At 38.7% G+C, this 16341-nt stretch overlaps 1 protein-coding gene across 1 annotated transcript in view; it reads left to right on the top strand.

The window, feature by feature from the left end:
- Positions 1-11665, top strand: part of LOC148268840 (uncharacterized) — a 104946-nt gene extending 93281 nt beyond the window's left edge. Inside the window, exon 3 of the transcript XR_015817098.1 lies at positions 11456-11665. The gene's annotated coding sequence lies outside the window, so the exon portion shown is untranslated. The remainder of the gene's footprint in view (positions 1-11455) is intronic.
- The last annotated feature ends 4676 nt before the right edge of the window (positions 11666-16341 follow it).

The raw sequence follows: 16341 nt of genomic DNA, 5'->3' as shown, positions 1-16341 counted from the left end.
GAGCTGATTTAAGCCAAAACTTCTTTATTGATATTCTGAATTATATGTTTACAACCTATGGGTAAAGGCCTTTATATAGGCTTTTCCCAGGATAATTATGGTAGAATACAAATACTTGAATATGATCCATATTCTAGCTTGATTAAAAAATAATTAAAATAATTAATAAATAATATTTAGTCTAATACTAAGATTAAAATAATAAATATTAAATCCTAAAGATAAAATATAAAAAATTAATTACATTTAAAATAATATTAAAATATTATAGTAGATAAATTTGTTCTTTTCCATGTGCTTAAATTTCAGGTTGAGTTACTACAGAGTTCTTGTAGAATTTATTCCACAAAAAAATCACATGTCAAAGAACAAACTCATTGTTAAAGAAAACTGTCCAGCTGTCACATGCTTGTCACATACAGGAAGTAATTCCTACACGCCATAAGGACACGGGCTATTATCCCGCAGCCTAGGCGTGTCACACATGTAGGAACTTGTGCGCTGGCCTCCCACTCATGTGGCGGGTGCCGCGTGCAACCTAACATGCCTGTCTTGCACGTGCGTAGCGTTCGAGCTGTCTTGCATGAACGGGCTGCCTGTCTTGTACACATGCATGTTCCTTCGGGTGTAGGTTGGGCCTCCCACAGATCTGCAACTTGAACCCAATGTTTATGGCCATTCGCTTGCGCAACTTTCTTTAGCCATTGGCTGTCACGGCTATGGGCCTTTCTCACTTGTCACATGGGTTATTGGCCTATGTGTCATTTTTAAGTCGAGGGCTATGATGGTTGAACATTCATGGGCTTGGGCCTTCCTCCTCAAATTCCAAGATTGCCTAAAGGCCCATGCTTCATCTCCTCCTTCAGATTCTTGGGCTAGTCAGGTGGAAGGTCTATAGGGCCGCCCTTGTTTAATGGCATCCAGGATCCATCTTATGTGATCTAAATTTTTGAGAACTGGATCATTGCACTTAGGTGGGTCGACCTCCACTTCTCGGATGTGGGCTTGCTAGGCCTTGTTTTCTTCTAGATTTTAGGTCGAAGACCTATACCATGCGGCTTGCCATGTGAAGCAAGATCATGCTTACTTGATATCACATCACTATCTAGCATTATTTGACGCAAAAGACATCATGAAGGATATCCTGATAAAAGAAGAAGACGCACAGGACTTTGAAGCCCTTGATGAGAATGGTGACGCAATATGATTGTAGGGGTCACCATTGGTGAAGTACGACTGTGACCATAGTTAGCATATAGAACCACTGTGGTTGGCACGACCGTGGTCATAGATCGTGTTATGGTTTGGCAAGCCGCAAATATGTTGTTGATTTGGTAAACTGCAAATTACTGTTATAAATGAAATTAATTGGTCATTCCACATGGGTAGTCAGGAATCCGTATTGCCCTCAGTAGATAGAAGTTGAAATGACTTCACGAAGAATGACATGAAAAATAGTGCACATCATGATTTGTTTGATTTTCTCTATTTTCAGCATGATATTTTTGATTGATATGATATAATTATGATATATGGGCTTAATGATTTCTTTAATAAAACAAATTATTTTCATAATTTAATTAAGGATCCTAGCATGACTCTTGATGGTAAGTAATGATGATACCTGTAACTACCTTTAAAATCTTATGATATTTAAATATTATTTTTTTACTGAGTATATGGAACTCACCCCTTTCCATGCCCCCTCCAGATGAGGACCAAATTGCTGACCTACCCCTTGAAGTCTTTGATGATCCCGTGGATCCATAAACCTTTTTAAGTGCATGACCTATCCCGCACTCTGATGAATCCTTTTACATAATGATAGAAGTGGCCCTTTTTATATTTTGATATTTTGTATTTTGTTGCTACTTCTGGCCTTAGTTATATTTGTAATTGGGAATTCATATATTTTATAAAGGATTTGTAATAAATTGCTCCGCTGCATATATTTAACTATTATGCACTTGTAATCTATTTCTATATCTAGCACCCTTATGCCTTAATTAGCATTTGGGATGTCACAAATGGTATCAGAGTAGTTACGTAGAACAATCCTTTACAACTGAGGCTGTAGCTAGGAAAAAACCCTTCTAAAATACTTAGAAAATATATCGTTCTTTGAAAACTAGACCACCAACTCGTGTCTTTCTTTTCTTTTATAGGTATGACTCGAGAAAGACCTTCTGTAGAGCATAATGAAAGACCTGAGGTCCAGGATCATCCGACCAGGGCCGAGTTTACCGAACTCTTTCGAGCCATCTAGGGTCTCACTAGAGCTGTAGAACAAAACCAAGCCAACCTGTGCCAACATCTTTTTGCCCTTAAATATCGACCAGCAGAAAGGTCTATCTCCTACAATATAGTAGAATTTAGGAAAGTTAATCCACCCAACTTTGAACGAGGCTCAGACTCCTTAGTGGCTGAAGCCTCGATCCTGCAGATAGAGACATTTTTCTCTATCTTAGACCTAGTGGAGGAGCATAGATGTCCCCCTAGTAGCCTTTATGCTAACTCATGAAGCTAAACATTGGTGGCGGCTTAAAAAGGAAGTCCTACCTACCCCTACCACTTGGGAGGTTTTCATTGATGCATTCTTTGAGAACCTCTTCCAAGTCTATGTCCAAGAGAAGAAGGAGGAGAAATTTTAGGACCTTCCCCAGAAAAACTTGACAGTTACCCAATATGCATCTCGATTCATCTAGTTGTCAAAGTTTGCCCCATTAATGGCCACCCCTGAGAGTCAGAAAGTTAAGAAGTTTCTAAAGGGCCTTCGTGCTGATATCTACGACTAGGTTGCGATGCTGAAACTCTGATCATATATTGAGGTACTAGAACATACCAAGTTGGGTGAAGACCTTATCTCAGCCGTCTACGTATAGCCCGAGTCCGTACCCAACAATAATAACACCAACCCCAATAACTCAGAAGAAGACTGCCTGACCTAGTAAATAGCCATCTTGATAAACAACCCCGAGTTACCCCTCCCCCTGCTCTACCTCCACTTACTAGATAACCTGCCTAATCTTCCTAATAATGTCAGCATTGTGGTTGCTTGCGTGGTGATCAACTCTGTCGACATTTGAACAATGCTTGCTATAAGTGCAAAAGCACTCAACACTTTGTGAAAGACTGCCCTCAGTTGCCGAAGGACATGGCCAGACTTGTAGCCCAGGGTCATGCGTATCACCTTGATGAACCTGGGGCCCTCACCACTTCAGTCCTCATCCAAGGAATGCTTTCTATCCATGATATTTATTCCAGAGCTCTGATCGATACAAGTGCTACTCACTCTTTAATTTTTTGTACATTTACTTGTAAATTATATATTAGACGTGAACCTTTAACTGAAGTATTAGCAGTAGAAACTCCCTCTAGGGGTGTATTAGAAGCTCATTGTATGTATAAAAATTATAAAATAAAGACTTTGGAAGTTGAACTATTAATAGATCTAATACTTTTAGATTTCTCAGGATTTGACGTTATTTTAGGAAGGATTGGTTAGAGAAATATAGGGCAATCATTAACTATGAAAGTAAAGTTCTAATCTTGCGATCCCAAAAAATGAAATAAAAATCTACTTTTGTTATCTTCTAATCTTTGAATAAAAAGGAATATGGATGCTGATCCCGTTGTATACTCCATTCCTATTGTTTGTGACTTTCTGGAAGTCTTTTTTGAAAATCTACCTGGTCTGCCTCCCCTATCGGAGATAAAGTTTTCTATCGACCTAACTCCTGGAACACAACCAATCTCAAAACTCGCCTATTGCATGAGTCATACTTAGCTCACAGAATTGGAAAACCAACTTTTTAAACTTCTTGATAAAAAAGTCATCCGCCCCAATCATTCCCTTTGGGGTGCCCCAATATTATTCGTGAAGAAAAAGGACGGCTCCCTCAGATTATGCATAGATTACAAAGAACTCAACTGGATAACAGTGAAGAGGAAGTATCCTCTATCTCATATCGATGACCACTTTGATCAATTGCAAGGAGTTACAGTCTTCTCAAAGATCGACCTCTGACCAGGATACTGCCAATTGCGAGTCAAATTAAAAGATATTTTGACAACTGCCTTCTGATGGCGATACAGTCTGTATGAGTTCAAGGTTATACCTTTTGGACTAACTAATGCCCCTGCTGCCTTTATGTATCCTATGAATAAGGTTTTTTAGCATGTACTGGATTAATACGTCATCGTGTTCATTGATACCATTCTAATGTATTCTAAGAGCCTGGAAGACATACAGTCCCTATATCTCAGGTATTGGGGACCCTTCATCGAAACCAATTATATGCTAAGTTTAGTAAGTGCTCATTTTGGTTGGATCGAGTCCCCTTCCTTGACCATGTAATTTCAGGTGAAGGAGTTTTTGTGAATCCATCGAAAGTTGTATCAATGATTAATTAGAACCCGCCAACCAACGTAGCTGAGGTACGTAGTTTTCTTAGTTTAATAGGTTATTATCGACGATTCATCAATGGGTTCTCCAAGATTACTATTCTGTTGACCCGTCTCACTAGAAAAGGTGTACTTTTTTTTGGGACTTTCAATATGGTGAAAGTTTTGTTGAATTGAAGTATCGTCTCATCTCTTCTCCAGTGTTGATCCTTCTTGACAATACTAAAAGATTTTAGGTTTACTGTGATGCATCTCATGTAGATTTGGGTTGTATTTTGATCTAGCACAGTTTGGTGGTTGCTTATAAATCCAGACAGTTGAAGTCCCATGAGGGCAACTACCCTACTAACGACCTGGAATCAGTGACCATAATCTTTGCCTTGAAAATATGGCGCCATTATTTGTACGGTCAAACATTTAAAATTTATACTGACCACAAAATTTTGAAATATATATTCTCACAAAGGGAATTAAATATGAAATAGAGACATTGGATGGACCTCCTGAAGGATTACGACTACAAGATCATCTACCACCCCAGTAGAGGTAATGTGGTCACAGATGCGCTGAGCCAAAAGGAATCTACTACCTTGGCCAAAACCATGGCCTCCAGTTAGAAATTAGTTGATGCTATGTGGGCACTCCACCTTAATCACTATGGCAACGGTGCCTATCTCACCTAGATCCAAGCTTTGCCTGATCTTTTCATAAAGATTTGGCAAGCTCAGTCCACAGACTAAGAAATTAATAAAAATTTAAGTTTAATTCTGAAGAGTTTGCTAATTTCAAGCTCACAGATGACGGATTGTGTAGATGTTTGGATTATATATGAGTCCCTGTCACTGTCAGGAGATATGTTCTCAAGGCTACCCATGCCTCCAAACTGTCCATCCACCTCGAAAGTACTAAGATGTACCAGGACCTGAAGCCTCAATATTGGTGGCCTAGAATGAACAAGGACATTTTAAACTATGTCTCCTGATGCCTTACTTGCCAACGAGTTATGGCAGAACACCAGAGACCCAGTAGTTTATTGTAAGGGCTCCTTATTCTGAAATGGAAGTTGAAGCATGTAATAATGGACTTTGTCATCAAACTGCCTAGGACCTGTTCTAATTGTAATGCCATACGGGTCATTGTTGACAGGTTGACCAAGACCACTCACTTCTTACCCATCAAAACCATAAATTCCACCAGCAGATTAGCCCGCTCATATGTTGATAAAAGTTTTTGACTCTACGGCGTCCCCGCATCTATTGTGTCCGACCAAGATCCTCGATTCACCTCCCTTGTTTGGGAAAATTTTTAAAAAGCACTCGTATCTAGATTGTACTTCAGTGCTACTTATCATTTCCAGACTGATTATAAGTGAACACATTATTTAGACGATGGAAGACATATTGCACGCTTGCGTCCTCGACTTTGGTGATAATAGAAATGAAGATCTTCCCCTTTATGAACTTTCTCATAATAACTGTTATAATTCCAACATCGGTATGGCTCCGTATGAAGTCCTGTATGATAGGGGTTTCCGTTCTCCCACTTGTTGGAATAAAGTTGGGAACCAGCATCGTTTGGGAACTGATTTCATTTAGGAGACTATCAAGAAAGTTGCTATCATTTGAAGGAACTTAACCACTACCTAGAGTTGTCAAAAAAGCTATCCCCAGAGTTGTTGTTGGTGACCAAGTCTTCCTTAAGATCTTTCCTTACAAGGAAAAAATGCAGTTCTGTAAGAACGAAAAGTTGAATCCCCATTATGTGGGATCTTTTCATATCGTAGAATGTGTTGAACTCCTGGCATACCTTCTTACTCTACCCCAAGAGTTTGTGGGTCTACATGATGTTTTTCATGTTTCCATACTCAAAAGGTACCATCCTGACCCTTCTCATATCATTCCTCACCAAGAGATGCAGGTTTAAGCTAATATGACATACGAGGAGCTCCCCGCGAAAATCCTTGGTTAGACCAACAAGGTTCTTTGCAACAAAAAGATCCCAAGGGTGAAGGTGTAATTGCAACACCACACTCTAGAAGAGGCAACGTGGGAGTTGTAGAACGAGATGAGAGAGAAGTTGCTAGACATATCATGACAAATTTCTGAGACCAAATTTTCTAAAGTAGGGGGAATGTAACACACCGAAAATCCTTGTGCTTAATTTGTAATTTAAATTCCTATTTATTCGAGCCCTAAGGCTGCTTAAACTTTTTAATATTTTATAATTTAATTTTTCATATAAATATCTCATTTCATATTTTAACTTTCGTATTTTATTTAATTAACTAATTCTTAAAATTATTATTTTATTTTGTCGTATGAAAAATTATATTACATTTTTATTTAAAATAAACTTCATAAAAAGTGGAGAAAGGACAAGAAATCCTTTGGATTCGCCCGCAGGAAGGATCTTGTCTGCGCAGGCTCCGCTAGACGTGCATACTGTTCGCACATCCCGTCTACATGGGCACAAGGCACGGTTTACCTGTGTGTCCCATCATGCCTAGACAAGCATAGTCTGTACGCGCATCCCATCACACACAGATGAGTGCAGTCTGCATGCGTGTCCCATCATGCGCAAACGAGTGCGGCTTCGAGCACCCTGTGCATGTGTCGTCTGCGCAGTCAACCTGTGAACAAGGGCCTGCACTTGGTAGGATAGCAGGCAGTGCCTTGCACACTTAGGGGCTTGAACGCTTGATAGGCTAGGCCTGTGCGCAGACAGGCTAGGCTTACACGCTAAAAATTAGGTTGGCACACGCAGAAGGCTAGGCTTGCAACATGGTGCTAGCTGAGGCGGCGCGCGATTGCCTCAGGCAATGTGTACTGTGCCCTTAGACACCAGCGGTATCGATTGGGAGGTATGCCATCGTCACTTGGGCAACATGCCACCACCGGCTTGGACAGTGTGCCGCTGTCGCTTGGGTGACGTGTCATTACCGGCTTGGGCGATGTGCTGCCATCGTTTGGGTGATGTATTGCTGCTGTTTGGATGGTGTGCCTCTATTTTTTGCACCATTATCACATTGTATCGTCCATCTGTCGATCACATCTATCAATTGTCACATCACATCTTTCCCATTGACTTTCTATCTGCTGACCAGATTTTGCCAGTTGGTCCAAATCCAATGGTCGTCATTTTCTATAAATAAGGACCCTTCCTTCACCATTTCCTCATCACTCCCATTCCATTCTTCTATCCTCTTAGAGCTTAGAGAGAGAGGGAGTGGGGAAGAAGAAGAAAAGGTTTAGGAAACATCAAGATTTTGGTAAAAAATTTAATATTTACTTTTAAACATTCTAAGGAGCATTTATAGAATTAAAACTAATGAGGTTTAAATTTATGATTTGCATGGTTTAATTTTATGCCTAAACGAAGTAATTTTACCTGATAATGCATGTTTTATGATTATATATGAACTTATTAATTTGTATGTGTAATTTATATGATTTGATGCTCGAAATAAATGTTGATATGTGATTGATGGCGAAAAAATGATTAAGCATGAAATGATGCATAGACATTAGAAATATGTATTGATATTGACATGCATAATTCATAAAGAGTTTTGTTAGGCTTTTTATCTGTGAAGGGTTTCTCCCCTATTTGGTCTGAAAAAACATGAGAGGACCGGTCCTGTGGATGACGGCATACCCTATAACGAGAGTGGTGATGCGATATGATTGTAGGAGTCACCGTTAGTGAAGTACGATTGTGACCACAGTTAACATATAGGACCACTGTGGTTGGCACAGCCGTGGTTAAAGATCATTTTATAATTTGGCAAGCCGCAAATGTGCTGTTGGTTTGGCAAGCCACAAATTGTTCTTTTAAATAAAATGAATTAGTCATTCCACATGGGTAGTCAAAAATCCATATTGCCCTCACTAGATGGAAGTAGGAACAACTTCACGAAGAATGACACAAAAAATAATGCATATTGTAAGTTGTTTGATTTTTTCTATTTTTAGCATGATATATTTGATTGATATGATATGACTATGGGTTTGATAATTTTTTTAATAAAATAAATTATTTTCATAATTTAATGAAGAACCCTAACATGACTCTTAATGATAAGTAATGATGACACCTGTAACTACCTTAAAAATATTATGATATTATTTAAATATTATTTTCTTTACTGAGTATATAGAATTTACCCCTTTCCATGCCCCCATCCAGATGAGGAGGATAGTGAGAAACTGATCGTTGACCTACCCCTTGAAGTTTTTAAGGATCCCGTGGATCCATAAACCTTTTTGAGTGCATGACTTGTCCTGCACTCTGATGAGCCTTTTTATATAGTGATAGAAGTTCCCTTTTTTGTATTTTGATATTTTGTATTTTGTTATTTTGTATTTTGTTGCCACTTCTGGCCTCAATTATATATGTAATTGGGAACTTATATTTTATAAGGGATTTGTAATAAATTGCTTCGTTACATACATTTCACTATCATACACTTATAATCTATTTTTGTATCTAGCATTCTTATGCTTTATTAGCATTTGGGATGTCACAAATTAGGGGTAGTATAGGAAGATAGACTTGTCAATTATATCCATAAGAATTGATTGAATTCCTATGCATCAGTCTGAATTATCATTCTTTGTGATCTACGTTTCATTATTTATTTTTATGCTTGTTCCATTACATAATTAAGTGACTAATTGTTACTAGTTGCGTAACGCACAAAGGGCACGTCATTCCTTTTTCTATGTGCTTGTTTCTGAGTTTCAGTAGAAATCAGAGTCCTTTAAGGTTTCATGTTGTGTCATAAGGACTAACGTGCAGACCCGATTTAAGTGATTCCAATTTTAAATGCTCAACTCTACAGATGAAGCTACCAATTGAGAGACAGTGAGGTAAACACGAGTGAAGGTAAGAGAGAGTTTTATTTTTACTAAAGTCTTCTTGCAGGTACTTCGGTATGTTTCAACTCGTTGAAGAAACTCCCAACTGGAGTAGTAACCTTATTTTGCGGAGGACCTTCAACATGCACGTCAAGGATGAGGACCATGAACAACAGGAGAATATATTCCACACCCACTGCCCAGTCAACAGTAAGGTGTGTAGTATGATCGTCGATGGAGGAAGCTGTGCCAGCATGGCAAGCACCCTGCTCGTGGAAAGATTGGGACTAATATGCACCACCCATCCCAATATCTACCTGTTGTAGTGGTTGAATAAGAGCGGCGAAATAAAGGTAACCCAGCAGGTCATGGTACCTTTCTCCATCGGTAAGTATAAAGATGAGGTATGTTGTGATGTTGTTCTTATGCAAGCCAACCATGTGATACTTGGCCAGCCTTGGCAATTTGATAGATGAGTCCAACACTATTGTTAGGCCAACTGCTATTCTTGGTGGAAGGCCGACCTCACTCATATCCTTACACCTTTCTCACCCCAAGAGGTGCACAAGGATCAAGTGAAGGTCAAAAGGGCCTTCGAGGAAACTTGGAGAGAGAAAGGGAGAGAAAAAGTCAGGGGTACCCAGAAAGGAGTAAACCTAGCCTAGTAAAGACTCGAGAAAAGTGAGTCTTTACATGAGGGGACAACAGATAAGGCAAGCAGTTTATGAGAGAGAAAGCCTCGTAGTATTGTAGTATAAGGAAGTGTACCTAAATCTATCTTATCTATACCTAGCCATACCTCGAGGTATTGTTTATGTAACACCCCGCCCATCGTTGTGCTTAAGTAATTTGGAAAACCCTATTTGTTCGGCTTTTGACCGCATTAAACTTATTTAAATTATTTTGCGTATTATTTATCATAATTCATGAATCTGGTTAATTTTTAATTATTTTTCTTTTATTTAATTTTATTTAATTTAATTTTAGAAAATTTGGAAAAAATAAAAAAAATGGCAAAACAGGAAGAAATCCCACATGGAAGAAGAGTCGCTCGGCAGGATGCCGCGCACAGTAGACGCAGGACATGCGCATAGCGCACATCCCATATGAGCTCACGCACGCACGAGATGTGTGCAAAGTGGACACATCCCTTCCACAAGCACAGCGTGAGGAGAGATCATGCGCGGGTTTTATCGCTCGCAGGCGGGCCGTTCGCGCGTCACCTCGTGCGTGTACAACCGCTGCAAATTATGCGCGCAACGTTCATGCGACAAGCCTGCGTGGATAGGGTCTGCGCACCTGGGGTGTCCGCGCAATTGGCCTGCACGCACAGCAGGAGACCTGTGCGTCTGCATGTTAGCCTACAGCATAATGCCGAGACATTACTGGCTCAGGCACTGTGCCCTCCTCCCTCATTTTTTTGTGTTGAGCATCTTTTTTTCCTCTCTCTTCACTGGATTTTGCCACTTGGTGTGAATCCAACGGTTCTAAAATTCTATAAATAGGTTTTCCCATCCCATTATTCCCCACATTCCCATTCTTCTCTTTTTATAGACTTAGAGAGAGAAAAAGAGAGAGAGAGTAATCTAGTGAGAGAAGGAGGAAAAGAAAAGAGGAATGGGGAAGGAGAAAACATCAAGGATTCAGTAAAGAATTTAATATTCCTTTTGATGTCTTAAGGGATATTTTTAGATAAAATAAAATTATTAAACGTGATGATTGTGATTTTGACTGCTTGTATGCCTTTACATTTATAGTTCAAATAATCGAATTGTTCTTGTTTTCAAGCATGCTATGTGAATTATAGACACTTGATCATTCAAAATATAACTAGGATGTTGTTGATACTTTATGGTGATTTTGTATGTTCTTCTATTTTATCATGATTTACAAAAGCTCTTAGTTGGTTCAACTAGCTTCAATTTTAATGTATTGTTATGATTTGATTATCTTTTCTCTCTGCCTTTACTGTTTAGTAAGTTAACAATGTTCAAATGTTGTTTTCAAGAAAGATAAAGGTTTTACTAAATATTTAAAAATAAAATCATTATGTGAGAACTACTGAGGTTAGTCATTTATTTAATAAGGACATTTTAATTTTAAAAACAATCACTTTTGTAAACCTTAGTAGTGTAGTTTAAATACTATTTCTCTTACTGAGTTATATGGAACTCACTTCAATCTATGCCCCCCAGATGATGGAAGTGATGATGCGCTCACTGAGTTGTCCCTTGAAGCTTGTTTGGATCCCTTCATGGATGCCTACGATGATTACAAGTGCTATATTTTGTCTACGCTCTGATAGGACCAGTTGTAATGATAGAAGTGGCTTTTATAACTTTTTTGTATTTAAATTTTGGCAACCAACTTCTTGGCCTTAGTTGTAAACATTAAACCTTTTTTTGTTGTAAGGGATTCTATTTTTTGCTGCATATATTTTTATTTCTTGAACTCATATCTTTTTCTATTATCAGACTCCCTTTTACCTCACCAGGTATCTAGGATGTCATAGTTCTCACTTGTCTTGGACTAAGGCTTGGTCTATCTCTTCTTAGATGAGCCTCCAAGCCCATGAGTTTCTCCTAAGGCCTTAGCCCACTTTCTTACTTTATTTTGGGGTTGCTTTGTTGACGATCCCATTTAGAAAAGTATCTATGGATGACTTTACTTTTCTGTTCAGCATAATTCCATTTAGGTAATGAAACATGCTCAGAATTGTTATCCTTTGTGATGTGGACTTGGTGAGATTTCTTGCATACAATCTCTATGATGTGATAATAATTGAGGAAAAGACCAGTAATAAATAGGAAGTTTATGAGATCACTGAAGGACGAAAAAGGCTAAATGGTAATGAGCTTCCTGGACATGTTTGTAAGTGTTCTCGAACAGATAGTGAACAAGCTGAAACCACCCAAGTGCAAGCCCAATACAACAAATCTAGATTAATTACACCTGGATCTCAGTCTAAAAAAAGATAAAATCTGAAATGACGTGAAAAACAGAAGTTATTGGGCCTTCTTGCTAAGAAAAGACTCAGGCCATAAATCCCAGCCTAAGAAGAAGCCTAAAGTGTGGTGTTAGTATGGATACTTGTGGCCTACATATGTACAGGCCTTCACAGGTGCGAAACGTGGCCCTTGCACGTGTGAGCACCTAGCCCCCACAGTCTCACACATAGGTAGTGTGTGTAGCAACGCTTGCACGTCCCACAACGTGTACACAAGCGTACAAGGAGCTAGCCGTATATGCAGCTCGCAAGCGTGCATGGACAAACTCTCGCACACACAACATGCGCTAACATGTGTGTAGGACTTGCGTAGCATGTGTACAACAACACTCATGTGCGTAGGAGGCTGGTCACTTACCTAGCAACCCACGCACGCGACCTAGGCCTATGCAACAAGCCTGCGCAGCCCACATAGCCTTCCCGAGAGGCCCGCAGCCTGACTTGCACTTAATAGCCCACCCACACGACTGGCCTTTCCTAAGTCCTCTTGGACTTCCCTTTCTCACTTTTCCTAAGACTACAAGGCTTACTAAGCTTTTACAATTATCTCATGTGATTCATAAGCAAAATTGGAGGAAGATTTCTATTCAAAATTGAAGTTCAAAGAAGATAAAGATCCTTAAAGATTTGGATAAGAAGAAAATATTATTTTAATATTTATTATAATTATTTTATGTATTTGGATTAAGTTTAGGATAAGATTATGTTATTTTATTATTTAAGTAATTGTATTCTAGTTAAATTAAATCCTCTAATTTGGATAGAAATCTTAAATCATATTGCAAGTAGAAATAGGAAATAAAAGCCTATGTAAAGGCTTAAGTTCAAGCTTTGTAATAACAACTTTGAGAATTAACAAATTTGAAGCTTTGAGCTTTTCTTTAAATTAGTTTTGTGCCAATTTTTCTTCCTCAAGTTCTTCGAGCCTAAGGAGTTGGGATCGACTTATCGAGTAAGTCCGTGACATCTTTATTTCCATCTTTTTTTCATACTTCTTGTTTTTGCATGCCATATTCTTGGTTGTAGATTCAAGTAGAGGGAGAGATTAATTAGGTGGTTAAGTTTGTAAAATTGTATGCATTGGGTTGAGGTTTCAAGAGTTAAAATAATTCTTTCCATACCCTCTCGCGTCAAGTGGTATCAGAGCTTAGGCTCCTAGCAAACATATTTATTTTAATTGCTTTAACATTCTTGTTAATTAATTAACATTCAAATTTATTTGAACTGTTAATTCATTTTGCATCCCACTTGAATTCATAACCGTTTAATTCAAGTAGTTCATATTTCTATCCGTAAGTAAAAAAAAATACAAAATTCAAAAATATCCCAAATGTACACCATAAGGCAGTCGACATGCTGTTTGCATTATTGCATTCAAAAGAAGGTAATTGTGTGACAACCCTCATGTTGTTATCTTAAAAACCTCGAAGTATTTCTGTTTATTTTGTTTTAGTAGTTTTATTTTATTAATGAATCGAATACATGAATCATTAAAAAATGGACAAAGAAAAAAAAGATTTCCAAAATAACTCGTAGATAGAAATCCCCTAGACATTGCTCGTGGCTTGCACATGATGAACCTTCCCCACCCACAAGCACAGGTCTCGCAGACACATGGGCATGACATGTGTAGGAAATTTCCCCAACATACGGGCAAGTTCCGTATGAGACTGAGTTACGGGCAAAACACGCAAGGGCGCACAAGAGTGTTTTCTCCGCCTGTACTGCAAGCCCAATGTGAACCCGCAGACATAGATAGATTATGCCCGAGTGACACTAACTAGCAAACTGCGCCATCTGCAAACCATCACATCCCCTATAACTCCTCTCTACCACATGGAGCACCACAGTCTTGTCGAACCTATTTTGGTTAGCCATATAGTTGATCAATGACCATTTTCCTTTGCATGTGATCTAATAGATCACATTGCTCTAATCTCACCTATTTAAATCTTCGCCCTTCCTCCATTCTCTTCTATTCTTTAAAAGAGAAAACCCGAGAGAGTCGAGAGAAATTTAGTGAGGAAACTGAGTGAATTTTCAACAAGAAGGGCTGCGTGTTGCTGCTGCTACAACCTTGTTGCTTGCTGATGCTTCGCCTGCCTTTTTCCTTCGAAAGTTAAAGTCATTTCTTTACTTTTTTATTTCTTCTTTCTCAATTTTCTTACTGAACATCACCTCACTAACAGTAGCTCTTCTCTCATAAACCAAACAAGAACAGCTTTAGCCCTTTGGAAGAAAATTTTTGCCTCTACAATAGCTTCTTGCTCTACCTAAGGGACCGTTTTCCTTCCATTTAAAGACATGAGACATCACTTTTGATTTAAGAAAGGAATGGAGTATTTCTTTAATAATTTTAATGAAATTTTTAGACGATTTTTGTTTTAATGATGCAAACCTGCATTCAAGATGATTTGAGTTGTTTGTTTGATTTTGAATGTTTGAAATTATATACATGGTGACGATAAAATATGAAAGGGTATTGAAATGAAAGAAATGAAGCATGACAAAAAGATTGCTATGCACGGCCATGCCATGTAGGCAGCAAGTGTAGGACACTACCTAGGCACACTTAAGACTGAGATAGAGCTCCCTAGCACACTGTGTGTGCAAAATGAGCTATTATGCATGTACATGCATACTCTGTCAGGCGCGCATGCGCACCAAAAGAGCCACGATTGACACCTGTATGCATGTGTAGAGCTAATTTAGCACGCTCGAAGTGCCGAGATTACCCCCCGACACACAAGGCACCTGCACAAGCGTGTCACTTTGTTAAGTGTCGTGCACTGAGGGAGTGGGCATGATACCATTCTATGCCACGCGGGGAGAGTTAATGTGCGTGAACATGTCATACCGGGGAAAGAAAAATCTACATCTATGTATGGGGGCTTGTCCTGACATGCCTAAGTGTCTAGACAGCCTGCCTTGGGCGTGCTACAACGCCCAACCTGCCTATGTTATATGGCCTTACAATGCACATCCTTGTGTCAAGAGAGTTGTGTGTCTGGTCTCTGTCTCGCTCAGTTGGTGAGTGTAGAGAGGGTCTTCCACCATGTGCCTTGGATTGGACATTGGCCCTAGTGGGCTGGGTTTGCTTGATGGGCTTTAAGGAACACAAAAAGAAGTTAATTGGCCTCTATTGGTGAGTTAGTTAATGGGCTTCACGGAGCTTGAAATTTGACAATGGATCCCGATAGGGTCTTAGTTGGGTTTTATGGGCCCTAATGGGCTGGGGACGAAGGTAATGGACCCTGCTGAGTCTATTTCTATTTATTAGGCTAATGGGCCAAGAGGAAATTGAGACATGTTTGGTGCGCCCAATGGGCCGTGCAGTAAGACTTATATGATAAATTGTGAACAAATTTTTGAATAGCCTTAGGAACCAACTGTTGTGTGAATGAGAACTTAAATCAACACAGAAAGTCTTAAATTCGTTTGACCTAATTCATGAAGGGGTTACCGTTAAGTTTATGTTCACTAATTATTGGTGACCCACTACCTGTGAAGGAGTATCATATTGACCTTCCCTCTAATGAGAGTGGATCGCGATTGACTGTAAGGGTCACAATGGCAAAATAATATCGTGATTATAGAATCTTACTGAATGATCATATCGTGAACTAAACTATTTTCCATTCACAGTGGTAGTCGGGAATCCCTTCTGCCCTCCATTGATGTAGGTCTAGATGGCTTCGCGTGAAGGTCTGTAAATAGAGGAAACCTAATTGAGTCAAAATAATTAAGATGGTTAAAACTACTAGCTATTATTATTGATTGAATTATCATTTACCCTATAATGACTTTGTGTTCTTTGTCTAATTACATTGTTAGGGATAGATCGAAGTTTTTATCTTAAATAAAACTAAAGTTGAATATTACTATGAAATTTTCAGCAGTTTTCTAAAATAAACTGAAATTGTATTATGAAATTTACAACAGTCTCTATTGTGTTAAAAATGTTTGAAATGATAAATCGTATTTCACTTGTTGCATTAATGAACTTTTAAAACATTACCGATATGGATTTAATATTGTTTTACTTATTGAGTTTCATGTAACTCACCCCAATCC

This window comes from Carica papaya, chromosome 2 (assembly GCF_054855325.1).
Source record: "Carica papaya isolate Zhongbai chromosome 2, ASM5485532v1, whole genome shotgun sequence".
NCBI classification, from domain to species: domain Eukaryota; kingdom Viridiplantae; phylum Streptophyta; class Magnoliopsida; order Brassicales; family Caricaceae; genus Carica; species Carica papaya.
Note: the sequence above shows the minus strand (reverse complement) of the source record. Positions and strands in the feature narration are given on the sequence as shown.